The sequence below is a fragment of the Crocodylus siamensis genome, chromosome 9 (genome assembly GCF_052110815.1).
Source record: "Crocodylus siamensis isolate JL-2025a chromosome 9, ASM5211081v1, whole genome shotgun sequence".
In the NCBI taxonomy this organism is placed as follows: domain Eukaryota; kingdom Metazoa; phylum Chordata; order Crocodylia; family Crocodylidae; genus Crocodylus; species Crocodylus siamensis.
In genome coordinates this window covers 36,820,470-36,840,734 of record NC_143403.1, presented here as the reverse complement: position 1 = coordinate 36,840,734, position 20,265 = coordinate 36,820,470, and the positions used below count along the sequence as shown (strand labels likewise).

The 20,265-nt window shown below is 48.1% G+C and overlaps 1 long non-coding RNA gene across 1 annotated transcript in view; it reads left to right on the top strand.

Moving 5' to 3' along the window:
• The first annotated feature begins 1,448 nt into the window (after positions 1–1,448).
• The window catches only part of LOC149857334 (uncharacterized), a 32,301-nt gene continuing 13,484 nt past the window's right edge, over positions 1,449–20,265 (top strand). The window contains exon 1 of the long non-coding RNA XR_016444182.1: positions 1,449–3,164. This is a non-coding gene — a long non-coding RNA (uncharacterized LOC149857334). The remainder of the gene's footprint in view (positions 3,165–20,265) is intronic.

Genomic DNA, 20,265 nt, shown 5'->3' with positions numbered 1-20,265 from the left:
TGTTCTTAGACATCTGTAAGAACTACTTCTTTTAAGTACTTCTTGCACATTTAAGGCAGCTAGGATCTGTAACCAACTTCCAAAGGAAGTGGTGCTGGCTCCTACCCTGGGGGTCTTTAAGAGGAGGCTTGATGCCTACCTAACTGGGATCATTTGAGCCCAGTTTTTTCTCCTGCCCAGGCAGGGGGTCAGACTTGAAGATCTACAAGGTCCCTTCTGACCCTACTTCTATGATTCTATGAGACCATGCGATTGTCGTTTCCCACAATGCATTACCAGAGCTGGACCTCACCTGCTGGATAAGGGTTTTCTTTCTTTGACTAGATTTTACAAGCAGTTTAGAATTGTTGTGAAAGAGGAGTATTCTTCAGGCCTCTTTGAGGGAAAGAAAAGATCTAGGAAGGGTTCCAGGAGGGTGTGTCTGATCTCTCTGATGCTGACCCAGCCCATGCCTAATTCTGAACTTTATACAGTACTGCATGTTTGTACTTCATTCTGATTAGAAAAGGGCTTTCTCCTCACACTCTCCATATCATCTTCCCCCTTCTTCCTGCTGTGGCTACTTTGCCTTCTACTGTTGTGATAGCTGCCCATTGTCACCAGCCAAATATTTCACAGGTGCTTCTCCTGTCCTCACTTTATCTAAAAAAAAATAACTTTTGTGCATGAAGGAAGATCCAAATTTAATCTGCACATCTTGGACATGGGTAGAAGGGTCTGTCTTTTGAAGGTGAGGGAGCAAGGGGTTTGTACCAGCGCTGTATCTCCTGTTCCCTGTCCTGTGGTGTGGAACATTGAGGCAAGGCCTGTTCTTCAGAATGAAGAGGCAACTGGTGTATTTAATGTGGTGAGTTCTCAGACAGAGAGTAACAGAAGGTTGTGGAGGTAGGGGTGGGGTCCAAAAATGGGTTGGCAACGTGCAGCTCACAGGCTGTATCTGGCCCGCAGAGTCACTGAGTTTTGGCCAATGGAGCAGGGGAACTTTGGAGGCATTCCAGCTGTGAGGCACTTTGCCTATGGCTGCAGCTACAGCTGTGCTGTGCTGGAGCCAGGCAGGGAAGAGCTGCACTGGCAGCTAGGAGTCACACCCACACCCTTGCTGGAGCCCAAGCTGTACCAACAGCAGGCAGCCAGGAGCTGCACCTCTGCCACTGCCACTTTTCCCTGCCTCCACAGCTGTAGCACAGGCACAGCTTCCAGCTGCCTAGCCCAGTATGGGTGTAGGCAAACCCTCCAGTGGACTACATGTTGCTGAAGCCTATGGCTCAGAAAGGTTGCTGGCCACTATTAAAACATGGTGCCACCTTTTTTGACTGCCTGTCATAACTAGTTACTCTGCCTTTGTGGTCTTGGCTATTTTTGCATTAGCTTGGCAATTCTCCATTCTTTCTCTGTCTTCTTTGCATCATGTCTAAGGAAACCTCCACCCCTTTGTCTTTTTCTTTCTCTGCTGTGATGAACACTTGAGGTCAGTAAACACTTCATCCCTTGTCCTCTTTCTCTTCTTATCGAGATTGATTCATAACCCCCTTGTGCTTGGCTGTTGTCATATCTCAAGTGCTATGAAGGGAAGAGAGAAAACACAACTAATTAGTTCTCCGAATTCTGCTCTCTGTGCCAACAGTGCTAAGATTTCCCCTACAAATCAAGAATTCTGTTCTCACAGGCTCCTCCCAATCTGAAGGGAATTTGGAGACGGTAAGTGATTTCCATACATTCTCCATCTGTGTTCAACCCTGGCTTTGAGTTGATACATGGATATTGGGATACTAGGGCTTTACAGTGCATCACCACATATGTCCTTCTATGGCTATCCTGACTTTAGATGCACACCCTGCATGCACCCAGAACTGAGTTGTTTAAACCCCCAGCATAGTTGTTTGGCAATATGGCATGTAAGGCTTACCAGAGCAGGTCCTGTCCTCAGGCTGGGTCTCTGCTTATGATATATAGAGGTTAGATCTTCTGCCTGTGTTTGTGGGTGCTCAGAGGTCAGTGGACTGAGCAGGTCAGCAGGCTCCTTGTCTTTGTTGTGGCACTAGGCAGAACCCCAAGTGTGGCAAGGGCAAGAGAAATGCCAAGCTGCAGGGATCCAGCAGCAAAAGCAAAAGCCCCATGCCACTGAAAGTGATGGTGGCCCCGCTGGACATTGAGCCAAAGGGACATGGTGGTAGCAGTAGGATTTCCATGCTGCCCGCAATTCCAGCACCCCCACAGCATACAGAAATGTAGGAAGGAGGCTGCAGGGGCAGAAAAGCTGCACTGACAAACCCACAGCCCCTGAGGATCCAGAAATGGGATGGCGGTGGTGGGTTCACTGCGCCGCAAGACTCACCTGCAGCCTGACGGTGTCTCTCACCACAGCCAGCTGGAACCTGGATGTGGGACAAGGAAACAAAGATGACACTGGCATGGGCACACTTTGAAAGTGCATGCCAGTGCTGATTTGCTGCCCAGGGCAGCAAAATACCTATAAAAGCCCCGTTCACTGTTCCAATGGTGGGACCAGAAGGAAGTCCCTGGCAGTCTAGGGCAGGCTGCAGGACATATGTGGAGGAGTCAGAGGATGACAGGTGGTAGTGACCCCCATGTGGGGAGCTACCCCCATTCACTAATTTGAAGGAGTTCCCCAAGACACCACAAGGGGAGCCGTGGGAGGCCTCCTGGGGAGAGGGCAAGGCAGGATGACGATAGACCGAGGAGCAACAAGGACAGCAGATGACAACAATGCCAAGTCCAAGCAACATCAAAGTAACAACAGGTTAGTGCTAGGTGGGGTGTAGGGGAGGTGGAGCCCCGAGATCCTTGCCCTACCAGGAGACTGTAGCTGGACACCATTCAACCAGATACAACAACAGTCCCTGAGATAAAGGTTTCCATCAAAGACGTGGCAGAGAGAAGCTTCAGTCGGTCAGGTAACTGGTCCTGGGGCAAACTGTTGGCCCAAAGGTCTGCAGTTGGCCCAGGACAACTAGAAAAGCCTAAGTAGGGAGTGCTAGACAGGCACAACAAGTTACACCAAGCATTTCCCTTCATTCCTTTTTTCTAAAAAGCCACTCGCAGCTTGTGTGCAGTTTGAAGACTGCTGCTCAAAGGACAGCAAGGCTCAAGATCTCGGCATGGGAGCATGTGGCGGCTGCTGCATAATTAGGATACAGCTCCAGGTGGGTGACCTCCCCCTGTGCTAGAACTGCTAAAAATAGCATTTAGTGGAATGCTAGCATGGAAATAAAGAGGTGATAGGACAAGAAGACCCCAGAGCAATAAAAAGCTTATCTATAAACAGGCTGACCTACATGCCAACAAACATGCTTGGACAATTGGGAGACTGGCCAGGGCAGAATAGTTGTTCAGTGTTGGAGGTGCAGATGCTGCCACATGTCTCTCTCTGTGAGAAAACTCTTCCTGGATTTCAGTGAACCTACTTCCAATGTGGGCATATTAACTGGGATTGAATTGCCAGATCATATGAAATAAAATTTTGTGTGTATGGATACACAAGACAACTCACATTAATTTGTAACAACTTTGTCACCTGGTATTATCAATGCAAGTGCTTAAAATTAGACACTTTTTATAAAACAAGAGCAGCTATATAAACTGAGTCTGAGTCCAGCAGAATCAGTCAATTGTGCTTCATGCAGTGGTACTGTTCTGATGATAGAGAAAATTCCTCCTTGTCACCCTAGGTTCGTTTATGGTTTGCTGTTGTATCCATATAGATTAGCAGACACCATTAGAGAAGTGTGCTTCTATCTCTAGCAGGTTTCATTGCCATTGGTCCTGGCAGGCAACTTCTCCAGCTAGGGAATTTCCTTTATTTGCCAGTGGAAAACTCCCTTCCCCTCAACCATCTTCCCTTCATCCTCTTACAGTATGTCCCCTCTGCAGAAATGCCCTAGCCGTCCCTCCTTCCAGTCTGACTGCCTGCATTACTTCCGTGAAGTTGCCCCATTTTTACTTTTCAGTTGGCAAGAAATGAGAAAAGGAAAGAGCTCATTCTGTGATTTACTCGCTCACCTTCAACTCTCAGTTCTGTGCCATTCCTGTTGTAGGTGTAGGCATGATTCCCCACCTCACAGGTGTAAATGTTGGCATCTTGAGCCAGCACATGGAGTATGCGGAGGGAACCAGATCTAACTGTGAAGTTCTCAGACTTACTGAAATGCCTGTTTGAGGTGTTTATTTTAGTCCATGATTTGTACCATGTGATAAAGGCTACTCCTTTGTCATCTATGGGAGGGAATGTGCACTCCAGAGTGGCTTCACCCCCCACAACAGTAGAGATGCAGGGCAAGGTCTGAAATACAGCCTGGGCAGTAACTACCAGTAAACCTACAAGGAGAAAGAAAGAAGCATCAGCTTAAAAACGTACCTAAAGATTTATTTTAAAAATCTTGTTCTTTTTACGTATTAAATTAATATTAAAATGTGATGAGGTGGAATCAGTCTGGGGGATAATAACCGGTGTGCCATCACTGGCCGTGCAGCATCCTTGGGGTAGAAGGGATTTGTTGAGCTGCAGTGAGAATGTCACAGGGATGCAACTGGAGAAAGAGAAGTTCAGATGCCGCTCTTCTTGCTGTGTTCTTAATAGTACTTCCCTCATGGAATTGTATTTCAGGGCAAGTGATGATGTGGGGGTTAACACAGTTGTCACTTGGCCTTGCCACAAACAGGTTTCCTAGTTTCCACAAGGGCTCCATACTTTTGATTCTACCTCCAAATTCCCAATCTGTCTAGGAACCCCACAAGCCAAATGACCTGACTGCAGAGCAGATCTGGCCCATAAGCCATATGTTTGACACTTCTGCTGTAAACAAATTTAACTTTGTTCAGGCTATGACCAAGGTCAGAGTCTGTCCTCCAGTTTGGACACTTTGGCTGCTGAGGGCAAAAAATGCCAACACGACATTTTAAATAACGATGTTGAGAGATTAAAAGAGAAGTCTTGAAGAATTAAAAGTAGAAGAACCTGGAATGAATGAAGAAAGACTGAACTACCTGCTTAGGCAACGGGGGGATTCCATGGCAAGACTGAGCATGGATGGGGTGAGGAAACTTTTACTGTTCCCCTCTTGTTCTGTGGACCAATAGAAGTATCCAGTGTTTAGGCCTTTCACAGCAGCACCTTTTCCACAGCAAAACCTGGTGATGGGACTGGGAAAGCTAAAGAAAAGGACCAATAAAGAGCCCAGCTATGTAGTGTACACATCAGTGCAAAGAAGCAGCAGCCCCATGAAGAAGGATGCTGTGTCCATGTCTGATGATTTGCTTCTCCTTGCTAAATTTTCTTGCCTCTTCTTGATGGAAACAGGCTTTATTTTTACTGGTCCCAAATTCTCACTTCAGTGAATTGATTCCTGTCTTAGTGGCTAGAGATTGTTATAAAACCTGGGGCAGGTTCTGATGGTAACTTTCCTCTCCCCTTTCTCCTTTTTGGGCTGAAATGTCATTAACTCCCCCCCCCCCCGCAAATGCTTCAAAGATTGTGGCTTGTTCGTGTCATGCCCTTCATGTTGTATTTCTACTGCAGAAGCAGCAAGGTAGAGGTGCAGGCACATCACTAAGCATTGTGTCATTTTTTTTAAATGCACAAAGACTGTTAGACTCTACGCAGGTGAAGAACATCCATTTGTGAGCAAATGCCATGGAGGGAAGGAGGGGACAGGCTTTAAGCACTGAAGTGGAACTCAGGAGATCTTAACTGTAGCACAAAGGGATTCCACCCCCCCCCCCGCCAACCCTGTAATCTCAGCTCAAGTCTCTAGTTACTATGATAATACAAATAATAGAAGTCAGGGTTAAGACCAGAGTGGCAGCAGGGAGAGAGGTGTGGTAGAAGGGCTAGCTCATACCTATATTTATTCTTCTAAAACTGATTATTAATTTAGGGCCATGAAAGGCCCACAATGGAACAGTCCTGTTTCATTCAGATGCAGCATTGTAAAAGCATAATGGAGGATGAGCCATAGAAGATCTTCAACAGCTATTTTCTAGAGGTACTCAAAATTGTCCAACAGGAAAAAAACACTGGCAATTTGCTATGGATCCAAAGGAGGCTTTATAGTAGGCTAACATAGAGCAACTTACTTCTCATTTGGTTTTAATTTGGAAGTGCAGCCCACAGAGACTTCTGGTCCTGGTATGTAATACTGTATGCTCAGCTGCATATACCTTGGGATTGAGACAACATTGGAGCAGAAATCCTGCAGGCCCCTGTTTTAACTGAAAGGAAAATTAATTGCTTCAGTGCTGCTTGCATCATGCTGAAGTAACTTGAGTGGCAGCGCTGCACATTTACCATATGTAACCAAAATGATAATGTGGCCATTCCCTTTTACCTTGGTTAGAATAAAATAAAGTGTAACAAGTTTATTAAATATCGTTTTGGGTCATTCTGAGATGAGTCAAAGTCTGCTGTGAAGTTATGTAAGTGATGTGCCATTAGGTCTCCGCCCTTGGAATCGTCTCTAGCCCAGGGTTTTTTTCCTTTGAGTGTAACTTAGTTCTAGAGGGACCCTGGCTTGGTTTTTGATCGGTTCCAAGGCTTCTGCTAACATTTTTCTGAAGTTGTTTCTCTGCACCTGGAAGAACCTGGCTGGTTTAAAGAAGTATGTTGTTATTGAAGGTAAATGGGGAAGTAAATGACCTGCAGGAAGCAAAAGCAGGAGGGGGGCATCAGGGGAGGTCTTCTCATTCTTTCTCAGATAGTAGGACAATCAACTAGTTACTTCAGGTGCCCGTACACAAATGCACAGAGCCTGGGAAACAAGCAGGAAGAAATGGAAGTCCTTGCACAGTCATGGAATGCTGATGCGACTGGAATAACAGACTTGGTGCGAGCGCGCATGACTGGAGCACTGTCATGATTGGGTGCAAACTGTTCAGGAAGGACAGGCAGAGAAGAGATGGGGAAAGAGGAGTTGCTCTTTATGTAAGAGAGTTGTATGATTGCTCAGAGCTTGAGTATGAAGCTGGAGACAGGTCTGTTGAAAGTCTCGGGGTTAGGGTTAGAAGGGAGAGCAACAAGGGTCATGGTATGGTGGGTGTCTACTGTAGACCACCAGACCAGGAGGATGAGGTAAATGAGGCTTTCTTCAAACGGATAGCAAAAATTTCTAGATCACAGACACTGGTTCTCATGGGAGACTTCAATCACCCTGACACTGGCTGAGAGGAAAAGACAGTAGTGCACAGGCAATCTAGAAAGTTTTGGAGAGTGTTGGAGACAACTTCCTGGTACAAGTGTTAAAGAGGCCAGCTAGAGGCCATGCTCTTCTTGACCTGCGGCTCACAATCAGGGAAGAATTGGTAGAGAATGTAGAAGTGGATGATAACTTGGGGAGCAACAACCATAAGATGGCTGAGTTCAGGTTCCCAAGGAAAGGAAGAAAGGAGAGTAGCAGAGTATGGACTCTGGACTTCAAAAAAGCAGACTTTGACTCTCTCAGGGAACTGATGGCCAGTATCCCCTTTGTAGGCCAGTCTGAGGGGGAAAGGAGTCCAGGAGAACTGGTTGTATTTTAAAGAAATCTTACTGATGATGCAAGAATGAACCGGCCTGATGCTCCAGAAGCCTAGAAAATATGACAGAAGACCAGCTTGGCTTAGCATAGAACTCATCAGTAAGCTAAAACACAAAAAGGAAGCTTACCAGAAGAGGAAACTTGGACAAACATCTAGGGAGGAGTATAAGAGTATTGCCTGGGCTTCCAGGGCTGAAATCAGGAAAGTGAAAGTGCACCTGGAGTTGCAAGGGATGTGAAGGGTAACAAAAAGGTTTCCTACAAGTACAACAAGAGGAAGATTAGGGAAAGTGTGGTCCTTTTCTATGATTCCAAGTCAAGGGATCCACACTGTTGGGCTTTAGGTGAGGATCTGGCCCCATATCCTTTGTTTTCCTATTGTTAAAGTTCTCCTCTCTCTGGAGAACAAACATGATAAATTGCTTTACTCTCCCATGTGCTACAACTCTGCAGAAAAGAGAATGGTTCATCTGGTTATTACAGGCTCTTGTGAGATGGTGGTTTGTGGTGGAGATTGAAAGATGTAAGCAATAGTTTTCTGAACTCACCACATCTCCATGGGGATCACAAGCCCAAGCACAAAGCACATAGAGCAAGACATGTAGCAATAGCCACTGCAGCCCATAAAATGCATTTATGTCCTGTGACTGGGGCAAGCCAATGTAGAACTGTTTGATCAGTTCTTCTCTCTTGTATGCCTCTAGCTGCATCTCATTCTTCTGGGAACTTTCAAGACTGCTACTGGCTACAAAAAGTTGTGCAGAAATCATAGAATCATAGAAAATTAGAGTTGGCAGGGACCTCAGGAGGTCATCTAGTACAATCCCCTGCTCAAAGCAGGACCATCCCTAACTAGATCATCCTAGCCAAAGCATTGTCAAGCCAGGTCTTACAAACCTCCAGGGATGGGGACTCCATAATCTCTTTGTGCGACCAGTTCCAGTGTTTTACTACCCTTCTAATGAGAAAATATTTGTTAATATCTAATCTAAACTTGCCTTGCTGCAACTTGAGAATATTGCTCCTTGTTGTCATCTGCCACCACTGAGAACAGTCTAGCTCCATATTATTTTGAACACCATTTCAGGTACTTGAAGGCTGCTTTTAAATCCCCTCTCAGTCTTCTCTTTTGTAGACTAAATAAGCCCAGTTCCTTCAACCTCTCCTCATAAGTCATGTCTGCCCCAGCCCCCAAACCATTTTTGTTGCCCTCCACTGGACTCTCTACAATTTGTCCATATCCTTTCTGCAGTGAGGGGCCCAAAACTGAACACAGTACTCCAGATATGGCCTCACCAGTGCTGAATAGCAGGGAATAATCACTCCTGGCCTACTGGCAATGCACCTACCAATGCAGCCCAGGATGCCGTTAGCCTCCTGGCAACAAGGGCACATTGCTGTCTCATATTTAGTTTATTGTCCACTATAACCCCCAGGTCCTCTTCTGCAGAGCTGCTGCCCAGCCAGTCAGCTCCCAACCTGTACTGGTGCATGCGATTGTTCTGTCCTAAGTGCAGGGCTTTGCACTTGCCCTTGTTGAACCTCTTGAGATTTCTTTTGACCCAATCCTCCAATTTGTCTAGGTCACTCTGAATCCTAGCCCTACCCTCCTGTGTATCAACTACTCCCCCCAGCTTGGTGTTATCTACAAACTTGCTGAGGGTGCACTCTGTACCATCTTCCAGCTCACTGACGAAGATGTTGAACAAAACCGACTCCTTGGGTATTCCACTTGATATTAGCTGCCAACTAGACATAGAGCCATTGATTATTACCTTCTCAGCCAGTTTTCTATCCACCTTACAACCCATTCATTCAGCCCATACTTCCTTAGCTTGCCTGCCAGGATGTTGTGGGAGACTGTATCAAAAACCTTGCTAAAATCAAGGTATCCCATCCACTGGTCTCCCCACATCCACAGAGCCAGCCATATCGTCATAGAAGGCAATGAGGTTGGTCAGGCATGACTTATCCTTGGTGAATCCTTGCTGACTTTGCCTAATCAGCTGCTTCTCTTCCAAGTGCTTTGAGAGAGATTTCTTGAGGATCTGCTCCATGATTTTTCCAGGGACTGAAGTGAAGTTGACTGGTCTGTTGTTCCTTGGATCCTCCTTTTTCCCTTTCTTAAATATGGGCACTACAATTTGTCCTTTTCCAATCATCTGGGAGCTCTCCTGACCACCAGGAGTTTTCAAGGATGATGTCCAGTGGCTCTGCAGTCGCATCAGCCAATTCCCACTGCTCTCAGGTGCATCCCGTCTGGCCCTGTGGACTTGTATTTGTCCAGCTTTTCTAAATAGTCTGTTACCTGTTCTTTTGCCACTGTTGGCTGCTTCCCACCTCCCAAAACTGCTCTGCCTGGTGCAGTAGTTTGGGAGCTGATCTTGCCTGTGAAAACTGAGATGAAATAGGCCTTTCTGCATCCCCTGTCACATGGTTGCCTCCCCCATTCAGTAAAGGACCCACACTTTCCCTGATCCTCCTCTTGCTACAGACATACTTATAAAAACCCTTCTTGTTACCCTTCACACCCCTTGTTAGTTGCAACTCCAATTGCACTTTAGCCTTCCTGCCTTCATCCCTGCATGCCTGAGCAATGCTATTACATACTTCTCTAGTTATTTGTCCAAGTTTCTACTTCTTACAAGCTTCCTTTTTTATTTCATAGATTTCATATACATTAGGGCTGGAAGGGACCTTGGAAGATCATTGAGTCCAGCCCCCTGCCCTAAGGGCAGGAAGCCAGCTAGGGTCAAAGGATCCCAGCAAGATAAGCATCCAAACGCTTCTTAGAGGAGTCCAGAATAGGTGCTTGCACCACCTCTGAAGGGAGTCTATCCCAGGTCTTCGGGACTTGGACAATAAAGAATTTTTTCCTTATGTCCAGCCTAAAACAGCCTTGGAGGAGTTTGTGACCATTGGACTTTGTCATCTCTTGAGGCAGTCAGATGAAGAGGTGTTCCCCCAGATCCTGATGCATCCCTGATGTACTTATAGGCTGCCACCACGTCACCCCTGAGCCTGTGCTTTTCCAGGCTGAAGTCCCATGGCTCTCAGCCTCTCTTCATAAGACCTATTCTCTTGTCCTCTGACCATGTGTGCGGGTCTCCTCTGGACTCTCAAGCTTTTGAATTGTGGAGCCCAGAATTGGACGTAGTACTCCAGCTGCATTTTCACCAAGGACAAGTACAGCAGGAGGATGACATCCTGAGATGTACTTGAGAAGCATCTATGGATGCAAACCAGAGTTTGGTTTGCTTTACCAGCTGTGACATTGTATTGGTGGCTCATGTTCATCTTGTGGTCAATCGTGACCACCAAGTCTCTTTTGGCCATGGTGCTAGTGAGTGTAGCAGTGTCAAGCCTATAAGCGTGCTGCAGGTTTTTTTCCCCAAGGTGGAGTACCTTGCATTTGTCAGTATTGAATGTCATCAGGTTTGTATATGCCCACTTTTTGAGCCTATCCAAGACAGCCTCGATCACCAGCCTATTCTCAGGTGTGGATGCTCTACCCCAAAGTTTATTGTCATCAGCAAACTTGGCTAGTCCACTTCTGACACTAGTGTCCACATCGTTAATAAAGACGTTAAAGAGTACAGATCCAAGGACAGAGCCTTGGGGGACACCACTGGTCATGGAGCACCATGATGATTCACTTCCATTGACTACCACTCTCTGGGTCCGGCCTTGGAGCCAATTCCCCAGCCATCGGACTGTGAGGTAGCTGAGGCCGCAGTTGGCCAATTTTTTCAAGAGGCGATCATGGGACACCAGATCAAAGGTGTTAGACCCCAACTTGATGCAGCACCCAATGACTAGGGAGATGACAATTCAATTGCTCATGGATCCTGTCACTCAATAGCCCGAGCAAACAGGGAGGAAACACCAGCACATATTGCTTGCAACAGCTTTATTCAAAATGGAGACAGCTTTGAGCTAGCTCTCTCACAGACACACAGCCTGTGAAACCAGGGAGCCTCAGTGAACATTAGTTCTTTTTACATTTTATACACCTTGGCTCATGCTCATTACCATTTACTCCACCCTCACTCCTCCTTTGTTCTGCCCATATTCCCTCCTATTTCAAGCTTCGTCTCTGATTATTGTTTACTTCATTAGCGTGGAATTGCCTTTGCACTTTACTCATTTACATGTCTTTTTGCCATAAGCGCAAGTCTACGACCTTGACTCCTGCTTCTCTCGGTCACTTGGACTTTGACCAAAGCCTGGAAACTTCTGGAGGCCTCTTCACCAATCACCATTCACCTTTTCGCATATGTTTATTTTGGATTCTGTTACCAGTTATGTGTTGTCTTTCACATTCCAGTCTGTTTTTGGTCCCATGTTGTACCATCTTCCACATTCCTAAGCCTTCACCTCATTCACAGCACACAGACTCGCACAGACTTACTTGAAAATGGTTGACACAGTTAAGATGGTTACTTAGCATAAGCAAATGGCTGGCTTAGAGCAGATTTTGCTTATGAATGCTTATGCTATCTCCTAATGATACATAATGAGATGTATATCTTACAACACTACTATACTATTAGGAAAATGCTTGCCTAGGCATTTTACAATATTTCATTTAATATATCATTCTACCTTGTGGACAGCAGCTTTGCTGAAGCCACAGATTAAAGCCTTGTTTCAGCTGCAAATCCAGTGCTCCCCAAGATCCAAATATTGTCACTGTAACAAAAGACTTTTTAAAAGTCCAGATATATGATGTCAATCTCTTCTCCCTTGTCCAGGCGATATGTCACCTGGTCATAGAAGCAGATGAGATTGGTCAGGCAAGATCTACGTGCAACCAACCTGTGCTGGCTGTCCCTCAGGATGTTGCTATCAGCCAGCTCATCAAGAATGGTCTCTTTCATAATTTTTTTCCAGAATCTTTTCAGGGATAGAGGTCAAGCTGATTGGCCAGTAGTTCCCTGGATCTACTTTCCTCCCTTTCTTGAAGGTGGGTACCACATTGGCCTTTTTCCAATCTTCAGGTACTTCACCTGAGTGCCAGGAGTTTTCAAATATCTTTGCTAGTGGCTGGGCTATGATTCCTAATGGCTCTTTAAGTACTCTGGGGTGCAAGCTGTCAGGTCCAGGTGACTTAAAGATGTCCAGCCTCTCAAGGTGTTCCTTTACAAGGTCTACACCAATGCTGGGTATAAATTCACCCTCACCCTGGCTATCCCGCATCATGTGAGGCAGGACAGTTCCTTGTGGTTGATGAAAAACTGATGTAAATTACCCATTAAGCAGGTTGGCTTTTTCCTCAGTGTTGGTCATCAGTTGTCCCATTTGATTTTGCAGGGGTCCAGTGTTACCCTTGCTTTTCTTCTGACTCTCCACATATCTGAAAAAGGACTTTTTATTGTCCTTGATATGTGTTGCCAGGCAGAGTTTGGTTGCAGCCTTGGCTTTCCTGGTTCGCTCCCTGCAGGTATGGACCAGTGAAGAATATTCCTCTTTGTGGTGATTCCTATCTTCAATCCTTTATAAGCCTATCTTTTTTGGTGTAGGAGGTCCATGAGTTCCCTGCTGAGCCAAGAGGGTTGCTGTGCCCTTTTGCTATCTTTCCTGTGAGATGGGATGGACATCCCTTGTGCTTTCAGGATCGCTCCCTTAAGAAGAAACCACTCCTTTTGGACTCCTCTCCCTGTCGAGTCATGGTCCCTTAGGGCCTCAACATCAAGTCTCCTGAGCTTATCAAAGTCAGCTTTCCTAAAGTCGAGGACTTCTGCATTGCTGACTGACTTGCCAGTTTTGTGAAGGATAGAAAAAGCGATCAGCTTGTGATCACTGTCTCCCAGCTTTCCTTTGATTTTTAAGTTGCTGACTAGATCATCCCCTCTAGCCAGTACCAGGTCCCACAGCACTTTACCTCTTGTTGGTCCATAGACTTCTTGGGTCAGGTAGAGCTCATCCATGCACGTGAGGAAGCTTTGCGACCGTTTGGATTTGACTGAGTGCTCTTGCCATGAGATGTCCAGATAGTTGAAGTCTCCCGTGACAACCATGCACCGAGAGCGTGTAGCCTCAGCCAGTTCCCTGGTAAATTCCTGGTCAAGCTCTTGTTAGGGGGTCTGTAGTAGATTGCTACCATTGTGTCCCCTGTACCATGTTCCTCATGTATCTTAACCCAGAGGGTTTCCAGTCATCTTCCCTGGGTGCCAATGTCAGCTTGCAGGGATGTGTAGCTTTCCTTGATATAGAGAGCTACACCCCTTTTATCTGCATGATCTCTCCTGTACATGGTATAGCCATCTATACCTGTGGCCCAGTCATAGGTGGAGTCCTACCAGGTCTCCGTTATCCCCTTCAGTGCCCTAACCTGTTGGTTTTATAATAGTTGCCTAGTGGGCTTGCTTTGGTGGTTGTCCACCCATCCCCCAGTGGGCTTAATTTAAAGCCCGGTCAAGCATGTCAGCCATTCTGACTGAGAAGAGCTTCCTCTCCAGTGAAGTGAGGTGGAAGCCATCTCTTCCCAGCAGACCACTGCCTCTCTCACTGAAGAGTGAACTGTGATCTTGGAAGCTGAAGCCTTCGCGATGACAACAGGTGCCACAGTCTTCAGTTAACTACCTTGATCTGTCTTTCCCTCCTCAGCCCGTGACCCATAACTGGGAGGATTGAGGAAAAAGCCACTTGTGCCTCCAGCCCCCTAAGCCCTGCCTCCAGAGCCCTATAGCTACTCATGACCTGGCTGGGATTGCTTTGAGCCATGTCATTTGTGCTCACTTGGATAAGGAGCATAGGGTAGTGGTTGGAGAGCTGGATAAGCTTTGGGATCCTCTCCACTACATCCCCAGGCTAAGGGGTCAGGGTGGCAGATTGCTCCCTCAGTCCCCTTCAGGAGGGAGTCTCCAACAACAACCACTTTGCATTTCGCCTTAGGGAGAGTAGGGATGGTAGCTGTTGGTGAACCTGCCTCGCCTGCAGGAGTTGGCAGCTCTGCAGGCTTTACTGTGGTTGTGAGCAGTTCATACCTGTTGCAGAGCTCCAGAGGGGAGGGGACCCTGGTGCAGCAGGGCCTGGGGACATTGACCTTGGTCCAACCCCCTGGCTAGACAGTGTGGGAGATCCTCAAGTCCTCCCTTGTCCTGGAAGGTGACCTTGGCTGACTCTTAGCCTTCATGGGGTGAGGGGGCTGGCAGCAGGAGTTGATCTCCTGCTTACCATCTCTGATGGCACGCAGTCTCTGGACTGCAGTCTGGAGCTCCTCTATCTGGCACCTCAGAGATTCCAAAGTGGAGCAGACCTTGCAAGGGGAGGTGGCCATGCTCCCAGTCCTAAGTGCCTGAAATCAAGCCAGGCAGCCCCCACAGCCAAGAGCCAGAGGCTCCGTCTGTGTGGATCCCAGAACCATAGGTTTCGTCTGGGTGGAGACCTCAGAAGTGCCAGAGGGGGAGGTCTCAGACTCTAAGGGGATCCTTGGGGTATGGCATGTGGCCATCCGCATTGTACTGGTGGTAGTGTGGCTACTGCTGTGACTACCTTCCCTTGGGGCTCACTGGCAGGGCCTTGGGCCCTCCTGCTCACCCTTCTGCACAAACTCCCGTGCTAACTTGCATGCCGGGCCTAGAAGCAGGCCTTTTTGTGTGTCCCGTTTGTGTGGCTCTCTTGGGGGCTGGGCAAAGTAGGAGCTGTGGGGGCCCCTGCTTACCTCTGGGTAGGCCAGGACTCATCTGTGGTCCTTGGGATCCTCTTGGAGGGTTGTGGGGGTCCCAGGACTCAGGAGGGCACAACTGGAGCCAGGGAATGAGTGCGGCTTCTGCCATTGCGGGCCCTTTTTAAACTGCGCGTATGTGAAGGGCCTGCCAGCACCATGCTGCTCTTGGGGGGCTAGGGGTTCCCTTCCCACACCAAAGGAGGGGATGGGTGAGTGCCCCCCCTTCCCTGACTCATGCGCTAGGTGGCTCTGGGAGCATGGCTCCCTGGGGGGCTGGGCCAAGTAGGAGCTGGATGGGGGGGGGGTGCATGACCCTCCTTGTTCCTCTCAGCTGCCTCCCCACAGCTGGGCTAAGTCCTTCCCACCATGGGCCCCTGCTTACTTCCAGGTAGGCTAGGGATCATTGGGGGCCCTTGAGGTCCTCCTGGGGGGTCCTGGGGCTCATGGGGGCACAAGAGGCTTCTGAAGTTTACTGAAGAGTTCTCTTCTAAGCCAGGCTGGTCTTCTGCCATACTTGCTAGTCCTTCTGCACATTGGGATGGTCAAGGGCATTGTTACCTTTGGCAAAGGTACCTAGTACATGGTGGCCTGAGGGCCCTGGTCCCCCTTGGGAAGAGGACCATTGTCTGAAATGTGTAAAACTTTCTACATGGCCATCATCTTAAGGCCCCACCCCCTCCCCCTCCCGCCAGCAAAAATAAACCTTTGTGCCTATGACTTTGGGAACAGTACCTTTTTATTATGAAACCTCAGATACCACCAAGATGCTTGCTGGTTTTGGTACAGACCTGGAAAAAGTTGTATAGAGAAGATATAACATTGGAGTCCCTGGCTATTGAACCCTGCCATGGGAAAAGTCACATCAATCTTCATTAACCTTGGGCCATGTCAGAAGATTACCTTAAAGGAATGACATGAACTTTTTCCCAGAATCCTGTGCCTTAGGTCTTGATCAATTTACTTGGAGGGTGTTGAGAGTGTTGGTGGCTACATATATCTTGTAGGGAAAAATAGTACTGTCTTTAATGACTAATGAACTCTGACAATGCACAGGCCATATTGGCAGTGAGACGAGTCAGTGATGATTTGAATATCTGATGGAGAACAGGGTGGCTGAAGGCTTTTGTCTGGACTGCTCTATCCCTCTATACAGGAGAGATCGAGTAGATAAAGGGGTGGGGGTGCAGCTCTATGTTAAGGAAAGCTATGCATCCGTGCAAGTGGATGTTAGTGACCAGGGTGGATGACTAGAGACCCTCTGGGTTAAAATCCATGAGGAACATGGCAAAGGGGACACAACAGTGGGAGTCTACTACGGATCTCTCACCCAAAGTCAAGAGCTTGACCAGGAGTTCACCTGGGAGCTGGCCTAGGCCGCATGCTCCAGGATCATGGGTGACATCAACTACCCAGACATCTCATGGGAGGATCAATCAGCAAAATCCGAGTGGTCACAAAGCTTCCTATCTTGCATGGATGACTTCTACCTGACTCAAGAAGTCTATGGGCCAACGAGAGGTAAAGTGCTGCTTGACCTGGTACTGGCTACTGGAGATGATCTAATGAGCAACCTAGTGATTAATGGGAAGCTGGGTGACAGTGATCACAAACTGACCACCTTCACCATCCGCTGTAAAGCTGGCAAGTCAGTCAGCAACGCAGAAGTCCTTAACTTCAGGAAAGCTGACTTTGACAAGCTCAGGAGGCTTGTCAGTGAGGCCCCAAGGGACCACGACCCAAGGGGGAGGGAAGCTCAGGAAAAGTGGTTGCTCCTCAAGGGAGCAATCCTCAGTGCACAAGCTAATTCTATTCCATCTCGAAGGAAAGGCAGCAGGAGGGCACAGCAGTTCCCCTGGCTCTCTAGGGACCTAGCAGACCTCCTGAGGCTAAAAAGAAAGCCTACAAAGGATGCAGGTTGGGATTCACCTCCAAGGAGGAATATTCTGCACTGGTCTGGTCCTGCAGGGAGCAAACCAGGAAAGCCAAGGCTGCAACTGAACTCCAACTAGCTTTGAGTATCAAGGACAATAAAAAGTCATTTTTCAGATTTGTGGGGAGCCGGAGGAAAAGCAAGGGCAACATTGGACCCCTGCAAAACCAGATGGGACAACTGACGCCCAGAAAAAAGCCAACCTATTAAATGGGTACTGTAAGTCAGTCTTTCATCAGTCCCATGGGACGCACATGCCCACTATGGGACATGGAGGTCCGGATGAGGGACATTCCCTGCCCTCCATTAATGCTGACCTCATGAAGGAACACCTTGAGAAGCTGGATACCTTCAAGTCAGCTGGCCCTGACAATCTACACCCCAGGGGATGCAAGGAGCTGGCGAGCATCATAGCCCAGCCTCTTTGAGAACTCCTGGTGCTCTGGTGTAGTGCCTGAAGACTGGAAGAAGGCCAATGTGGTGCCTATCTTCAAAAAAGGGAGGAAAGGGGATCTGGCAAACTATAGGCCCATCAGCCTGACCTCTATCCCGGGGAAGGTCTCAGAAAAGTTTATTAAAGAGGCCATCCTTAATGGACTGGCTGATGCCAACATCCTGAGGGATAGCCAGCATGGGTTTGTTGCGGGTAGATCTTGCTTGACCAATCTCTTTTCCTTCTATGACCAGGTGACCTATCACCTGGACAAGGGAGAAGAGATTGATGCCATATATCTTGACTTCAAAAAAGCTTTTGATCTGGTATCCCATGATCACCTCTTGGTAAAACTGGCCAATTGTGGCCTTGAGTCCACCATGATCTACTGGCTGGGAAATTGGCTCTGTGGTCAGACCCAGAGGGTGGTGATTGACAGAAGTCAATCGTCATGGTGCCCTGTGACCAGTGGGGTCCCCCAAGGCTCTGTCCTTGGACCCATGTTGTTCAACATCTTCATTAATGATGTGGACATTGGAGTCAGAAGTGGACTGGCCAAGTTCACCGATGACACCAAACTTTGGGGCAAAGCATCCACAGCTGAAGACGGGCGGGCGATCCAGGCTAACCTAGACAAGCTCAGCAAATGAGCGGATGAGAACCTGATGGTGTTTAACACTGAAAAATGCAAGGTTCACCACCTTGGGAGGAAAAACCTGCAGCACCCTTATAGGCTCAGCAGTGTACATTGGCTAGCACTATGGAAGAAAGAGACTTGGGGGTCATCATTAACCACAAGATGAACACGAGCCTGCAATGCAATGCTGCAGCTAGTAAAGCAACCAAAATGCTGGCTTGCATCCATAGATGCTTCTCAGGCAAATTCCAGGACGTCGTTCTCCCCTTGTCCTCAGCCTTGGTGAGACCGCAGCTGGAGTACCGTGTTTAGTTTTGGGCCCCACAATTCAAAAAGGATGTAGAGAAGCTTGAGAGAATCCAGAGAAGAGCCACGCGCATCATCAGAGGTCAGGAAAACAGACCTTACGACGACCGGCTGAGAGCCATGGGGCTCTTTAGCTCGGAAAAGCGCAGGCTCAGGGGTGATCTGATGGCCACCTACAAGTTTATCGGGGTGACCACCAGGATCTGGGGGAACATTTGTTCACCAGAGCTCCCCAAGGGATGACGAGGTCGAAAGGTCATAAACTACTACAAGACCGTTTCAGGCTGGACTTAAGGAAGAATTCCTTTACTGTCTGAGCCCCCAAGATCTGGAATAGCCTGCTATCAGAGGTGGTTCGAGCACCTACGTTGAACAACTTCAAGAAAAAATTGGATGCTTATCTTGCTGGGATCCTATGACCCCAGCTGACTTCCTGCCCTTTGGGCAGGGGGCTGGACTCGATCTTCCAAGGTCCCTTCCAACCCTAATGTCTATGAATCTATGAATCCCAGAAATCCAATGCAGTCTATTTCTCTGTTTGAAGATAATCAAACACTGGGGAAGGCACATATGACCCTGTGGCAGGGCACTGTTGGTGCCTGCCACTTTAAGGGCTCAGCCAAGCAACGAGCAGGTGCTTGATTGTGGCGGCCATTTTAGATCTCTGGCTGCCTATATAAACAGAGTTTGCTGCTGGCAGGCCAGGCAGTAAAATTGCCTGGCTGCAAAGCTTTATGCAACACCCTGGAGGTAAAGGCAGGAGCTGTTGCGGGGATGGCTTGGAGGCTCCTTGTCCTGGGCATGGCCTGAAACTGCACCCTGCTGGGAGTGGGTGGCCTGGTGGGGCTCTCAGTAGTGTGGGAGCCCCCAGGAAATGCCAGGCCAATTACGACCCCAAAAGTTGGGTTGGGGTACCTTAATAAACCCAGCCCCCACAACTGGCTAGGTTACCCCCTAGTAGGGGCCAGAAGGTTGTCCCAGGAGAGAGAGAGAGGGGCTAGAGGCTCAGAGGCCTGACTTGGAGTACCCTTGACTGGTCAATGCTGGGGCCAAGACCAGAAGGGTCAAAAGGGCTTGGGGCCCACCATGAGGGACTCCCATACCTGAGGGCCTGGGGTTTCCGACTGGCCTTGGAGGTGAGGCAAGGGTCTGTGTGGCCAAAGGTCCTGGGGGGACCACACCTAAGAGGAAATGGTTCAGGGAACTAGGCAGCTCTGAATGAAGGCAGAGTTGGCGGCCTGAATGGAGGGATCTGTTTGGGGTCTGGATGGGAGGATTCTGGGGCCCAGTGTGGGGCTGGTGACATTAACAACTGTGGATGCCATCTGCGAGGCTTGGGCTGCAGTGTAGGGGAGTTACAGAGTGCCCCCTGGCATCGGGGCAAGAAATAGGCAGCCTCCCACCTAATTAAACATCCTAATTAAATATCATCAAGGCGTGGCAGAAGAGAAGCTGGGCAGGTGGCCCAGAAACAGGTGGGTGGGCCATTGGTAAACTGTTCCCAAGGAGGCCCCCCTGTTACAGATCCATAGACCTTTCAGGAATCTTTTATGCAGGGGAGCTCACATAAGTGAAGTGTACATGATTGCTATAGATACGTATCAATCTCCTGTTTTTTCCCTTGTTCATCTGAAACAGTGGTATCACTTTTTATTTATGCATTGACCATTGATGCCAAGGTACTTGCTAGAAGATGCAATGTATCTTGTTTCACACCGCCTCTATAGGACAGTTGTCTTGGTGGGGGTTAGTAATATT